Raw genomic sequence first — 15,352 nt, 5'->3', positions numbered from 1 at the left:
AGACCTCCGTTGTTGCCGTCCTTTTTGACCTGGAAAAGGCTTACGACACCACTTGGCGTTATCATATCCTATCTCAACTTTATTCTTTTGGCCTTCGTGGTCATCTCCCTCTCTTTCTCCACAGCTTCCTCTCTCGTCGTTCCTTTCGGGTGCGCCTTGGTACCGCTCTCTCTGCCTCTTTTCAGCAATACGAAGGTGTGCCCCAGGGTAGTGTTCTGAGCACTACTCTTTTTCTGGTTGCCCTCAATGGTCTTCTTTCCTCTCTTCCTTCTGGTGTCTTCTCCGCTCTCTATGTCGATGATCTTACCCTTTGTTGTCAGGGTGATGATTCGCCTCTCCTTCAACGCCGGCTTCAACTTGCAATTGATGCCGTGTCGTCTTGGGCCACTGATCATGGCTTCAAGTTCTCTACTTCTAAGACTTGTGCCATGACATTTACGCGGAAACGGGTTGTTCTTCGTCCCTCTTTGTCACTTTATGGTCATCCCCTTGAATACAAAGATTCCGCGAAGCTTTTGGGGTTATTCCTTGACACTCGTTTGGCTTGGTCTCCCCATATCTCTTACCTCCGTGTTGAGTGCTCTAAGGCCCTTACCCTCCTTCGGGTCGTGTCCCATACTTCTTGGGGGGCAGATAGGCGCACTCTCCTTGCTTTACATTCCTCTCTCGTCCTGTCTAAGCTCGATTATGGTTGCCCTGCTTACTCGTCTGCTTCTCCTTCTACTCTTCGCCGTCTTGATGCTTTGCACCATACTGGGTTGCGCCTCAGTTCTGGTGCCTTTCGTTCGACTCCCGTCCTTAGCTTGTATGTTGACACTGGCTTCCTGTCTCTCCAGGACCGCCGTGATCGCTACTGTCTTCGCTATCTTGCGCGGTCCTTGCAACATCCTTCCTCTCGCCTCTGTCGTGCTTTAACTTTTACCCCTCCTGCGGTTCCTGTTCCTCTTCACCACCTCCCTCTTTCTGTCCGGTTATCTCGCCTGCAGGATTCTCTTTCCGTTCGTATTTCTGATGTTTCTCCTCGTGTTGTTCCTTCTTTGCCCCCGTGGAGGGTCCCTTTTCCGCGGTTTTGTACATCCTTGACCCGTATCACTAAAGCTTTTACCCCTCCTACGGTTCTAAAACGCCTTTTCCTCGAGCACTTTTCTTCTCACTCCCGCTCCGTTTCTGTCTTCACCGATGGGTCTAAGTCAGCAGACGGTGTTGGCTACTCTGTTGTTTTTCCTGATCGCACTTATATGTGTCGCTTGCCTCCAGAGACTAGCATCTTTACAGCGGAACTTTATGCTATTCTCTATGCTCTTCGTCTCCTACTTTCTCGTTGTCAGTCTTCCTTTGTAGTTGTTGTTGACTCTCGTAGTGCCCTCATGGCTCTCGGGTCCTTTAATCCAGTTCATCCAGTGGTTGTCGAGATCCAGCATTGGCTGTTTCTCGTTCACAGTAAATTTAAGTCGGTTGAGTTTTGTTGGGTTCCCAGCCATATTGGTGTGTCTTTAAATGAGCGTGCGGATGCTGCCGCCAAGGAAGCTGTCCGCTCTTGTCCCATCTCTCGTAAGGGCATTCCGTATTCCGACTTTTACCCGGTTATCCATTCCTCAGTCCTTACCCGTTGGCAGGCTTCTTGGTTGTCTGTTACTGGTAACAAGCTACGTTCTCTTAAATGTTGTGTTTCCTCGTGGCAGTCCTCCTTCCACCGTAACCGGCGGTGGGAAACAGCTCTGGCGAGGTTACGTATTGGCCATACTCGCTTAACCCATGGTCACTTGATGGAGCGCCGCCCTGCTCCTTATTGTCCTAGTTGCATTGTCCCTCTTACGGTCGTGCATATCCTTCTTGAATGTCCTGACTTCCAGGACGAGCGTATGTCTTGCTTTCCGACCGCCCTTCGCGGTCACCTGTCCCTCGATAGAATTCTTGGTGACTCGGATACTTTTGATATCGTTCGCCTTATGCGTTTTTGTTCTCGTATTGGCATCCTTGGTGATATTTAGCGCCCTCTGATTATTTTGCGTCTTTGATGGTGCTATATAGCCTTCCCGGTTTGGTGCCTTCTTTTGATAATTACTTACTTACTTACTTCTATCTTCTATCATACACAACCCGAGGTTCCTTTCCTGAATGTCTTCTATGGTCCTCACACTGGCGAGTTTACCATTTTAAGTGAATTCACTGGCTAGTCCTACACGGTATCATCACAGTGGCAAAACCTTTTCTACTATCCAGCCGCAGGCCGGCCTGGGTCTCCAGCCACACAAGCTTAAAAGTACATCCACGGACAGTACTTCGGTCTAATCAACAATACTTCACTAAGTGTTAGATCACTCTCTTCACCGACTCGGCCACTTTTCACTGCAAAATGTCTTTGTTCAAGACTGCCCTGGGTGAACTCATTCCTGTCGACCAAGATTCCACCACCATCTCTTCTGTGGACTGAAAATGTGATAAGTAGGACAAACTACAAAGGGATCAAATAGGATCACAACCTTCCACCAGGGATCAGAAAATTGTCGGGTGAGCTCAACAGTTGGTGTCGACATCGTCACATCAACGAAATACACAATCAAATCTACTAGAAGACATAATTGCAGGTATAGCAGATCAAATTGCATTGAGATAATAGTGATAATAAATCTGCTCACCCTTAACTGTTATTGAGCATACGTTATAACCGTAACAGCATATTTATAAGTGGAAGAGCTCTAACAAGTAACTACATGAAAGGAAACAATGACTTCCTAAGAACGGTGGTGGATATTAAAGCTGCACAACTCCACGCGAATAACGTGTAGGAAATAATAATCAGAATAAGTCGACACGTCTCTCGGCTCTGGTTTTAATATGGTGAGTCCCCATCATGCATCAGAGACGCATCTCTGAGTACATTTTTTTTATTATTAATCAGGAGGAGTTGATCTTAATTAATATAATTGAAAATATAATTAATTTTAGGAAGTAGATTTTTATGTTCAGTCCTCAAACGGTTGTTTTTAGTGGTAAATTAATTAATAGCATTTTGTGTGAGATGGTCTTGTGATGTGAATATATATTTCTCGTTTTCTGGAGTACACGTGTCACGTACACCATCCTTTACAGGATTAATTAAGTAAATTTAATTTGTTATTAATACAGTAACAGCAATATTTTTATGTATGCTGCAACAAAGACTTTATGGGTGATGTGGAAGGTCTTTCCACAATAAATAAATTCGGAAACCTGGTTCTCTAGGATCATCCTCTTAAGACTTCCGTCCCATTGCTCTCATGAGTTGCGTCTGCAATCTCTTTGAGCATATGGTCAATGTCCAAACGATGTGGTTCATGGAACGCTGTCACCTCATCTCCCCTTTTCAATTTGGATTTCGCAAGTGTAGCAGCACGACTGATGCATACTGTCCCAACTTCATTTTTTTGATCTTCGTGGTAATCTACCCCTCCTACTCCAGAGCTTCCTTTCTCGTCGTTTCTTTAGAGTGCGGCTTGGTACCCACTCTATGCCTCTTTTCGGCAATACGAGGGTGTGGCCCAAGGTAGTGTTCTGAGCAATACTCTCCTCCTGGTTGTCCTCAATGGTATTCTTTCCTCCCTTCCCTCTGACATTTTCCCCACTCTATGTTGACGATCTTGCTCTCTGCTGTTAGGGTGATGATTCGCCTTTCCTCCAATGGCAGCTTCAACTTGAGATTGATGCCGTGTCGTCCTGGGCCTCCAATCATGGCTTCAAGTTCTCTCTGGCTAAGAATTATGCTATGACCTTTACTTGGAAGCAGGTCGTCCTTCGACCCTCCTTTGTCGCCTTATGGTAATCCTCTTTCGTATAAGGATTCTTCTAAACTAATGGGGTAAATTTTTGACACTAGATTGTCCTGTCCCATATCACCTACCTCGAAGTTGAATGTTCTTAGGCCCTTAACATAAGGTCTTGTCCCAAACTTCATGAGGAGCTGATAGGCACACGCTCCTCTTTACATTCTCTCTTGTGCTCTCTAAACTTGATTATTACTGTCCTGCTTACTGGTCTGCCTCTCCCTCCACCCTTCGTCGTCTTGATGCTCTTCACCATACTGGGCTCTGTGTTAGCTCTGGTGCCTTTTGTTCGACCCCTTCCCCAGAGCGTGTATGTTGCATCCTGTCTCTACGGGATCGCCGTGATCACTACTGTCTTCGCTACTTTGCGCGGTCCCTACAACACTCTCACTCTCGCTTAAGTCGTACTTTGAACATTACCCCTCCTGTAGGCCCTGTTCCCTTTCACCACTCTCCTCTTTCTGTACAGTGGTCTCACCTGCAAGGTTCTCCCTTTGTTGGTGTTGCCAATGTTTCTCCTCGTGTCATTCCGTCCTTGCCCCCTTGGAGGGTCACTCTTCCTACGTTTTGTAGAACCTTGACCTTCATGACAGTCTTTTACCTCTCCTACAGTTCTAAAACGCCTTTTCTTTGCTCACTTTTCTTCACACTCCCGCTCATCTCCGTCTTCATAGATGGGTTCAAGTCTGCTGACTTTAGGCTACGCCTTTGTGTTTCCTGTCTGGACCAGTGTGTGTTGCCTGCCTCCAGAGTCCATCATCTTCACAGCTGAACTTTATGCAATTTTGTTTGCTCTTCGTCAACTGCTTTCTCGCCGTAATTCTTCCTTAGTTCTTGTAGTGAACTCTTTCAGTGCCCTCATGGCTCTGGAGTCCTTTAATCCTGTCCATCCTGTGGTCGTAGAGATTCAATATTGGCTGTTTTGTATCTCCAGCAGATTTAAGACTAGTTTTGCTGAGTTCCTAGCTATATTGGTTTGTTTTTAACCTTTAAGCTGCCAAGTGGTCCTGGGGAGATTTACACCCCAGAGCGCAAGAAAAAAATTATTTTTTTTTTCGTCCTTTTAAAATTGTTAATTTGTATTCCTTGAGCACAGGAAAATAATAATAATAATTGTGCTTACCAATGACATAATCGAGCCGACAAGTTCGCCGATGACGTCAGAGCGCGCGCTCAAGGGTGCTGTGTCAGGGAGCCGTCACGTGCGGCGGCCCGAGTTGCTGCAATATTTTTTCGCGGCATTATTTACAGTATCTATGGCACGTTTTACAATAATTTTTTCGCTAGTATTGTTCCAATTACTGTCGTTTGACATTATATTATAATACAACTAGTATAAATTCACTACGCATTCACGTATTATTGTCACCGGTATGCACACCAAAATGGTACATTGTACATTTCCTGTAAAATATAAATTTTTTTCAATATTTACACCAAAATTCACTTGAGATATACATGTATTTACTAAAGTACTAGACAGTTTGTAGTCCTGGAGACTGTGATACTGTGCGAAACAGTCGACATGTCACAGAGGGACGGCACACGCTTCGCACCATGTTAACATCAATTTACGTTTGTGGCCTCATTTTTGTGCTGTAACACACAACACACCGACGCTGGCCTGCTGCACGCACTCCAGTTGGTGGTAATTTCTTGATTTGGTGTACCAGAAAGGCCTCCCTGTAAGCGAGCCTGGGTGCAGGAGCATGGTTCAATATTGGGTCCCGAATGGGTATTTGTATGCCAGAGGTGTATTTGCCAAACTTACCTAGTAATTGTTTCACAACTTGAAAACTAAACGAAAGGAAATATGGTTTTCTACCTGTTTTTACAAGTTACATGTTATAACTGTTCAGCATTGTTACGTCAATAAGGTGGGAAATCATCATCATAGTCCACTTCACTGTTTTCTGTACACACACTCTACAGCACCCACCATCATGTCACATTTATCAACTAAACGCATGTTGATGTTGTAGTCCGTCACACAATCTGGTTAATATATTATATGTTTTGTTGTTCTGTTCACCTTGCCACTGTCCACCATTGTACCAGAGTGAATGCTGGTCAACATGTTCACTTCACGTCTGTCTTTCCACCGCACTGAAAGCATTGCACCACTGTTTCTTACCTCGCAATCACCTACTTGCATAACAGTGTCACACACAGGTCTTTCTCTTTGTTTTGGCTCTACTGTGCCCCACACTCCAGTTTTATCATCAAGCAAGAACCTGGTTAGTAAGGGACTGGTATAATAGTTATATCTGTACAATATATGGCCCTTGTTCAAATATGGTGCAAGCAGTGCCTTCACCACACTACCTGAGAAGCCATGTTGGTCATTAGCAGGAATGTCAACATATGTAGCCGAATACAGTATCATGTGTAACACCATTCCTGATTCAGTCACAGAGCACAAAGAATTTCAATCCAAATCGGTGACGTTTTGAGGGAATATACTGCTTGAAGGCAGCACGTCCTTTGAAAAGCACAAGAGATTCATCAATAACCAGCTTCTGAGCTGGTACGTAGTAATCTCTGAACTTTCCAATCAGGTCATTTAGCACGTGCCTCACCCTCCAAAGCCTATCATCCTGTGTCTCGTCTGCATTATTTGGAAAATGAAGACACAGTAGGAGTATTAGAAATCGGTATCGGGATTCACATTTCGCGAACAATAGTTTTGGAACAGTGTTGTCATTGCTCCGATAATCGGATATTACGTGTTTCACACAATGTTTCATCAACATACAAATGGCAAAAAACACAAAGTTCACCTACAGTCGTCTCTTTCCAATGCTGTAATCGTGAAAATTCTGATACCTCCTCACTTTCAATGAGATCAGCTACAAGTCTGTTCGTTTCGTGAACAATGTTCTATGAGCGGCTCAAAATATGCAGTGAAGAAGTTCATTCACTTATTTCGTCACCAGTATCAGGGAAAAAGATCTGTAATTCCCACATCTCTATTGTCAGTCAGGAATTTTTGGAACAATCTTCCCCATCACTCCACACAAATAAACCTGCTGTCTTCCGATAGCCATTAGCTGCACCACGGCGAGGAATCCGTGGACCAGGAGCTGAAGCAGGTCTAGCAACAGTAGGGGCAGGAAGGGACGATGAGGGAAAAGTATTGGAGGATGAGGGGATTTGTTCCTCATTGTCGCCATTTTTTTCCAGGCGGCGCTTATCTGGACGAGCCGCTGATGCGACGAAATTTTGACTGGCACTAGCAGGCGTAGCAAAACTATTCTCAGATTCTAAATTACTAAAACTAGAGTATAATTCACCTGCTTCAGACTCGTTGATCATATCATAATTTGGTAATGGAACACATGAACTAGGTGCTTGGGCGCGAAGTGGTGTTTGGTAGTAGCGGGTGACTCTCGTGGCATCCTCGTGGTACCAACATGTTCACTCTCACTATCCGTTGTTTCTATATCCTCAGGCTGTATATAGTCCTCATCTATATCAGAGTCGTCAATATCAGATTCGTCAACGTCTTTGAACAATTCATTAGTAATTACGTCTTCGGTCAATGACGGCGCGGTGCACTGAGCGAGGTCGGACGCTGGGTTGTGAAGAGCTCGCCAAATGATTGATGAAGATTAAGCCACCCAAGAGGTGGCACGGGCATGAATAGCCCGTAAGTGGTACAATTTTTTTTCTCGGTATTCTGAGTTTGCATTTAACCATCAAGCTGTTATCGCGGGGGAGGATACTGCTTCACAGTCTTTATGAGGGTGTCCAGCTGCTGAACACCTTTGTTGACCAGGAGGGTGGCTGTGTTGATGGCTTCAGGGTGGCCAATGCATGATTCAGGAACTCTTAAAGCTCTTCTAAGGTCATTGGTTGCTTCACATTCCAGAAGATAGTGAAGTAATGGCTTTTCTGTGACAGTTTGGCAGAAGATACACTCTCTCTGTCGGGGTTCACCAATCTCCCAGTTGCATCTGTAACCTAGACGTAGTCTATATAACCTAACTGCTATTTTCCTGTGGATTCCTTTTGGGATATTTAACCTTTCTAATTTGGTTGCCTGAAGATACCATGTTGCAGATGGCGAACCTTCAGCTATTCTCTGGTGTAGGTAGGCTTTGTTGAGATGTGAGAGTTTTTTGGTGATGATGTTTATGTTCTCTAGGCTGGGTTGAATTGTTTTATGTATCATTGGATGACGAGTTGCCAATTTAGCAATTTCATCAGCTTTTTCATTTAATGGGATTCCAATATGGGATGAGATCCAGTTTAAAGTTATGTCGAGTCCTTTGCCTTTAGCGACTGCTCCAAGATACAAAATGGTGGTAATTATTTCCACATTATCTTTCCACTGTTTTTGTCCTAGTATTTGAAGTGCAGCTTTTGAGTCTGTGTGTATGATTGCATTTTGAGTGTTTTGTGCAATTACATATGCGAATGCCTGTTGAATGGCAAACAGCTCAGTTTGGGTTGATGATACTAGTCCTCCCAGACTCCAATATGCCTGTACGCTGGTCGTGCAAAGAGCAGCGCCAGCACTCTCATATTCTGTGTCCACCGATCCGTCTGTGAAGATGTGGGTGGCTCTGCTACTGCTATGCTATACATTTGCTCTTCTATTATGCGCCTTAGGATTGTCGGGTCATAGGCAGTCTTTTTCATTGGGAGACTTTCTATTACTATTTTGAAAGTAGGCTCTTCCACGGCGCGGAAGGAGTGTAATTTGGGTGTGGATGATCACCCTCTCTATCAAGAATCATGTTTTTTAAATGTAGTCTGTTTAGGACTTTTCCTGCTCTTGCAACCCAAGAGTTTCCATTGTTTTTGCCAAGTCCAACCACCAAGGCCTGCCGTACTGGGATTGGATCAGAAGAAATAATTATCTTACTGACAATTGTAGCTGTCCTTTGTGATATTCTTTCTTGTAGAGAGGGCAAACCCGTCTCCAGTCTGAGTTTCAAGCCTGGTCCACATGGGGGGCTCCCAGTGCGACTCTCATAGCATTGTTTTGGGCAACTTCAAGCTTTTTCCACTGTTGGTGTGATAGATTTGTGAGTGCAGGTGCGGCATAATCGATCACTGTTCTGACTGCCTGTACATAGTATGTGCGAAGGACTTGCAGATTGGCTCCTCCAGAAAGGGAGGTTAGCGACCTGAGAATTGCCTTCCGGGCCGCAGTTCGCTCGCTCAAGAAAGTGACCTCAGCATTAAAATTCATGTGTGTGTCCAGGATGATTCCTAGATACTGATAGGTGTCGACCCATTCAATTGGTTGACCCTGTACTGTGAGTTGAATGTTGGGCTTCGCTATTTTTATGGGCATGGCCTTTGACTTTGAGGGGTTGAGTTTGATCCCAATCTGTTTTGCCTCTTTATTGATGCAGTCTAAGCATTTGGGTGCAAGGCGCGCCGCATCCCTTCCTTTTATGATGATGACAAAGTCGTCCGCGTAGTTTAGCAGCCTGCAGTGATGTGGAAGTTTCAACCTCATTATTCTTTCCATTAAACAGTTGTAGAGAAGAGGGCTGAGAATACCCCCTTGCGGTGTACCATTTTCATGTCTTTTGTACTCAGAGACTGTGCCATGAAGTTTTACTCTTGCTTCTCTGTTTGAGACAGTTTTTGGTCCAGGAGAGCAGGTTGCCTCTGACCTCTATGTCAATGAGGCAGCAGAGAATAGCTGGGGCGCTAGCCAGTTCAAAGGCTTTTTCGAGGTCCAGGAATATCAGCATTCCTGGTCTGTCATTCAAGTGGGCTAACAGAGTTGTAATACATTCCACTGTGCCAACCCCTCTTCTATAAGCATACATATCATGGTGCAGTTTAGGCATTTTCCACTCCAGTCTGTTGAGTGCCATTCTGTCAGCCGTCTTGGCTGCACAGCTTTGGAGAGAGATGGGCCTGGGATTAGCTGGATCTTTGGGTTTTGGGATCGGCACTATGTATGCTCTATTCCAAGCAAAAGGTCTAGTTTGAGAAGTCCAGGCTAAATTAATTAACCTTAGGTATGCAGCATCTCTCTCTCTATGCCGAGGTTTCTAATCATTTTATAGGTTATTTTGTCGGCTCCAGGGAATGTATCCTTGGAGTTTTTCTTAGCCCGATTGAGCTCATCCAGTGTGAAGGGGGCATTAGTGCCAGACTTCTTCACATGCTGTAAGGATTCTGTGCCACCTTTCTTCCTCTAGTCCGGTCTGTACTGCTAATACATCTGGTGGAAGTTGATTGCTAGCTGCTCTCTCTGCAAACCTGGATGCCAGTACTTCGGCTTCCTGTTGAGGATCCTTGGGGTGTGGAGCTTTAGGTGTTTTATTCCCTTTGGCTCGGTGAATTTGCTGCCACATCTCTCCGAGAGAGGTGTGTTCATTCAGGTGTGAACACCATTCCAGCCACTTTTGTTCATTTATTTGTCTGGTCTCTCGATGCACATGTTCCTTGACCTCACAAAGTAAGATCCTGTTGCGGTCACTTGGCTGCATCTTGTATAGCTTTCTTGTTCTGTTGAGTCTATGGTTGAGTTGTTTGACACTTCCCAATAGTACCAATGATCTTTATGGTGTCCGGTGGACTGTTTTTTCAGTGGGATTGAGTGGTTGGCTGCACTTTGAATCGCTTTGAGAAATTCTTGTTCTGCCTGATTAATGTCTTCGGGAAGATCATAGTTTCTTTGCCACTCTGAAATGAGGTTTTGAAATCGGTCCCAGTTTGCTAAAGCAAAGTTTCAGGCTTCAGATGAAGGCGGAGGTGGGGTGGGTAGGTCTAACTGAAGATCAATTTGGACCCCATAGTGGTCGCTTGTGAGTGTGGGCTCAACTGACCATGTTGCTGCATCTCTTAGGGAGGCTGAAACGAAGGTTAGATCTAATCTGCCTCCTTGGATGTGGGTAGGTTCATTCTTGTTTAGGATTTGTATTTCTGGAAGCTGGTCCAGTAGATGTGTAATGTGAATGCCGGCTTCATTTGTTCTGTTCGAGCCCAGTGCCAATCGATGATAGGCATTAAAATCTCCACAAATGATTGTGTTTGTTGTTGTCGCGTGTCCAAATAACAGAGATCCATTTCGGCATGTGGAGGCCTGTACACATTGAACACTTCAAGTTTGTCATGTCTTGGCTCAATGGTAACTCCCATTACCTCTGTCCCTGCTCCACAATTGGGTGGGCTGGTTATGGACTTGGAGATCAGGTCACATTTTACATAGATTGCACATCCCCTGGATTGCCCATTGATCCATGGAAGGAAGAAGCCTCGATAGCCTGAGATTTTAGGTTCTAATCCGGCTCGAAGCAAGCTCTCCTGTAGTATTAGGATGTCTATGCCCTTGGTTGCTGCTATGCATTGCAAGTGTTGCAATTTAGTGTGCAGTCCTTGCGCATTCCATTGCAGGATCTTTAGACCTCTAGGTTCTTGGAATGTGCTGATAATTCCGTGGTATCCATGGAGTCTGATGAACACGCCATGGAAGTTGCAATTGGTGTATAGGTTCTTAGTGGACCTGAAATTGACTCGTCAATGTCGCTTTCCGACGAGCTGGACTATCTGTTTTTTATGGGGGTGTCTCCTGCCCTGCTGTCTTGACGGTGTGGATATTACGTCTTCGAATTAATTGAGCCTGTGCTCAATTGTCTTCCGAGTCTCTGTGGTTTGCTTGATTCCATGTGAAGACAGCAGACTTTCGATCAACTCAGTGACCAAAGTTTTGAGCATTGGCCAGAGAGCGTCCAGTTCAGTGGGAGCACCATTTAATGCTGTGCAGGTTTGGGGCCCTAGTAGCTTTTAGACCCTTCTCGGTGGTAACTTTGACACTGGAATTGCTACTCCTATTGGCCCCAGTGTGCTTGCTGGATGAAATGGGAGGCCGACTGCTTTGAACATGATTCTTGTGTCCTCCATCTTTCCTTTTGTCCTGTACAGAGGGCTTCTCACCCTTCACCATGGCCGATGGTGAAGGGCCGTGTGCCCCCTCTTCCTGAGTGGGTAGACCCCACGCGGTTTTAGTGGGCATGGGAGCTGGTATTCGTTTTGGTGGAGGTTTCGGCTCCGCTGTTGGCGTGGTGGGGTTCGTTTGAAGCCTTTTGAGCCTTTCAGGGCATTTCAAGTTCCAGGCATGATGTGCCTTGGAACAATTTGGGCATTTTGCCTGAACAGGGTGGTTTGCCTTGACTTTATCAATACATGTTTTTGTGTCATGGGGCTGGCTGCAGACTCCCGTTCGCCAAGGTGTCTGGCCAGTAACTAAGGCCTGGGAAACAAGGGAGGCCTGTACTAGATTTTTCTCAAGATGGCATCTGTTTACAATCACCCCTGGCTACGATATGGGTGACCCCTTTACACCACGGGACACTTGAATGGTGCCTGGCACCCTATGGCATGTATATACGCCATGCGCACGGTGGGACATGTTACTCATAGTGTATATATACGCCATACACAGTTAAAGGGTTAAATGAGTGTGTGGACGCTGCCGCCAAGAAAGCTATCTGCGCCTGTCCCATCTGAAGTGTAGGTATTCCTTATTCCGACTTCTACCCAGTTATTCATTCCTCAATCGTTGGCCGTTGGTAGTGTTTTTGGTCTGCTGTTACTGGTAACACGCTGCGTGCTCTTAAGGCTGGCGTCCCCGTGGCCTTCCTTCCTACCACCGTAACCGGCATTGGGGAAACGGCTCTGGTGAGGTTACGTATTGGCCATATCTGTTTAACTCGCGGGCACTTAGCCGCCATTTTCCTTATTGACCGAATTGTTGTCCCTCTTACGGTCGTGCATATCCTTGTTGAATGTCTTGACTTCTAGAATGTGCATGCGTCTTGCTTGCCGACACTCCCTCGCGGAACCTGTCTCTCAATAGAATCCTTGGTGAATCAGATGTTTTTGATGTCCACCTTATGCGCTTTTGTTCTCGTATTTGCATACTTAATGATATTTAACGCCTTTTGAATATTCCACACTTTTGACGGTGCTACATAGCCTTCCCGGCATTGTGCCTTCTTTTGATAATTACTTGCTCACTTTATCAAAACCCCCATACACAGCATGAACTGCCTCAAAATATGCTGACCATAGTGTCACTTGACCACAATCTTTTCCCTAAAGATGTCAATACATTCCAGCGATGAGTAGAACCAGCACAAAATTAATACATACGCAGAACAGTCAAAGAATTTGACAGTCTGTAGACCACACTCTGCTACTTTTACTCTCACTAAGTTCAGGTTGTGTCCAGCAAAGGAGATAAAGATGCCACATGTTATCTTATGCGTTATTGTATGCATACGAGGTATTATTGTAAGACTGACCACAGCAGTTTGATAGTGAAATTTTCTCATTAAGAAAATCCACGATAGTGTTAGATCCTTGGCTCCATGAGAAAAGATGGGGATGAATATAAAAAAACGTTCCACAGGCTCACAGTCTTTAATTAATGTATCAGACAGTAAATGTCAATATGTGTGAAAGATGTCTGGAGTGGATTCTACACTTATTGAATAATAGTTTGACTATTTTTCTTCAAGTATAGTTTATAGAACCTGTTGTCCCAGTAATTCAATAAATTCCTCACAAATATTTGCAGATAAATATGACGGATTCCATTGTCCAGAATTTTCATTCATTGAGATGTTCTTACAAGAAAGGGTCAAATTCACTCAGCATCTCTAGTATACCTAAATAGTTCTCATTTTTTGCTGACTCAATAATCTGATTTTCTCCACAAAATTGCAAACCTCTAGAGGCAGGAATGGGAATTACAGAACCCACAAAGTGGCAACACTTTATGGCAATAATCCTGCTGACCGATGTTGCTCAAGTAATAAAGAATCTACACTTCCATTTTCTTTGTTGTATCAAATATGATATCATGCACTTTCAATGTTCTCCAGTTTCTTGTTCTACAATATATTTCTGTGCTTCCAGTCATTGAACGCCAAATGTACAAAGGAGACATTTATTCTTGGACAATAGGCGACATGCAAAGCAGTACAAACGGTCTTGGGATAGTGAATAGAGTAGCCATTCACGTTTTACATACTCGGCATTCTGCAGTTCACGTTTGAACACAGTTTGATAAATAACTTTCCTTCATATTCTCTAATCTAACTGTTTTATACACTCTGCGTGAATTTGAAAGGTTGCTGTAATGATTGTCATGATGAGGTGTAATGATCTGGTGCTCAGATCATGGTTCTCCCCTCCTTCCTTCTCCCTCTCTCCCCTTTTCTCCCCTCCCATTGCCCGTCATTTGTCTCCCCTCTCTTCCTCCCCCCCTCTTCCTCCCCCCCTTTTGTCCATTTGTCAAGGGCCAACAGGCTGACCTGAGGGTGGTCTTGCTAGCGGGTCCTCGGTACCTAGGCTCCCCGCACTCCATTCCCTCTCGGTTCCCTCTCCATCCACCTCTCAATTCCCTCTCTTCCCCTCTCACTGGTTCCTTCCCCATACCAGATGAGTCAAATGTCCCTACCCTTTATCTTGAAGGAGACGGGGTTGAACATAATTTATCAGTTTCCATAAACATTGCTCTGATGGGCCCCAGGCTCGGGTGCCACTACAGTGGCACCGTGTCCCCTTCGCATAGCTGGGAGAGCTGACCTTCAAGAATTTCATGTATCCTTCCACTGCAGATCATGGAAGGTGATTGGCGGTAGATAAGTGCCAAGTCCTTATTGACCCTGGAGAACCAGACCTCAGCCCTAGTTTTAAATGGTTGGGTGTAGCCAATTAATGGGTGGAACCCTGGGGCTGTATTAGATTGTGGGAGGAGCAAATCCTTTCCACCGGTAAGCTGGTAAAAAAAATTTCGGCAGTGTGTTCTGGAGCTTAGAGGGGTACAGGTCCCCTTGACCTGTGGGAGGCAAGCCGTCTACAACTTGGCCTCAGTGCGGTTTTAAGGTATTGTGCACTTGATGTCCTCAGTAGATACCCATTTTGCTTCTTAGGATGTGCTAGGACCTTTCAAATTTGATTTTAATGTACGTGCTCAATTAATATAGAGAAATACATTGGTTTCAGTGGTATTCAGTTAATTCCCCTTGTTTTTTTATTTATATTTTTCTACTTTGTCATTTTTATGTGTGCTGTGTTGACTTGGAAAGTTCCCGTGTTCTCCATCTTATAAATATTAAAGTCGCTCTAGAATACCCCTTCAGTTCAGTAAGATTACAGTATTAATCCTTTAAGATTCATTTACTTGCCCCTTTGAGTTCCATGATTATTTAGTCCTTCCTTTTTGGGGAAAACAATAATTTTGACACTTATGTTTTGGGAAGGTGGTGGCAGTGTTTAATGATTCTAATTATTAGTTATAAATTAATAACCTCTATTCTTGTTGTGTCCTCCTCATTTAATATTCAGCTTATATTCGTGACAGTCCAGTGAGGGGTCATACTGAACTGTAACAGTGTTAAGCTGGGGTATTGGATGAAGGGAAAGAGTAGAGAGAAGTAAGGATAGCGCTCAGAATTATTACAAAAGAGGGCAAGGGTTATTACAGAGGGACCATTACGAATCCATTAATCTATTGTGTTGGTAACATTAATATTCCATAGCAATGGATCTGTCTCTTGAATTGCAAA

Source organism: Procambarus clarkii, chromosome 39 (assembly GCF_040958095.1).
Source record: "Procambarus clarkii isolate CNS0578487 chromosome 39, FALCON_Pclarkii_2.0, whole genome shotgun sequence".
NCBI classification, from domain to species: domain Eukaryota; kingdom Metazoa; phylum Arthropoda; class Malacostraca; order Decapoda; family Cambaridae; genus Procambarus; species Procambarus clarkii.
This window is presented reverse-complemented; position numbering follows the sequence as displayed.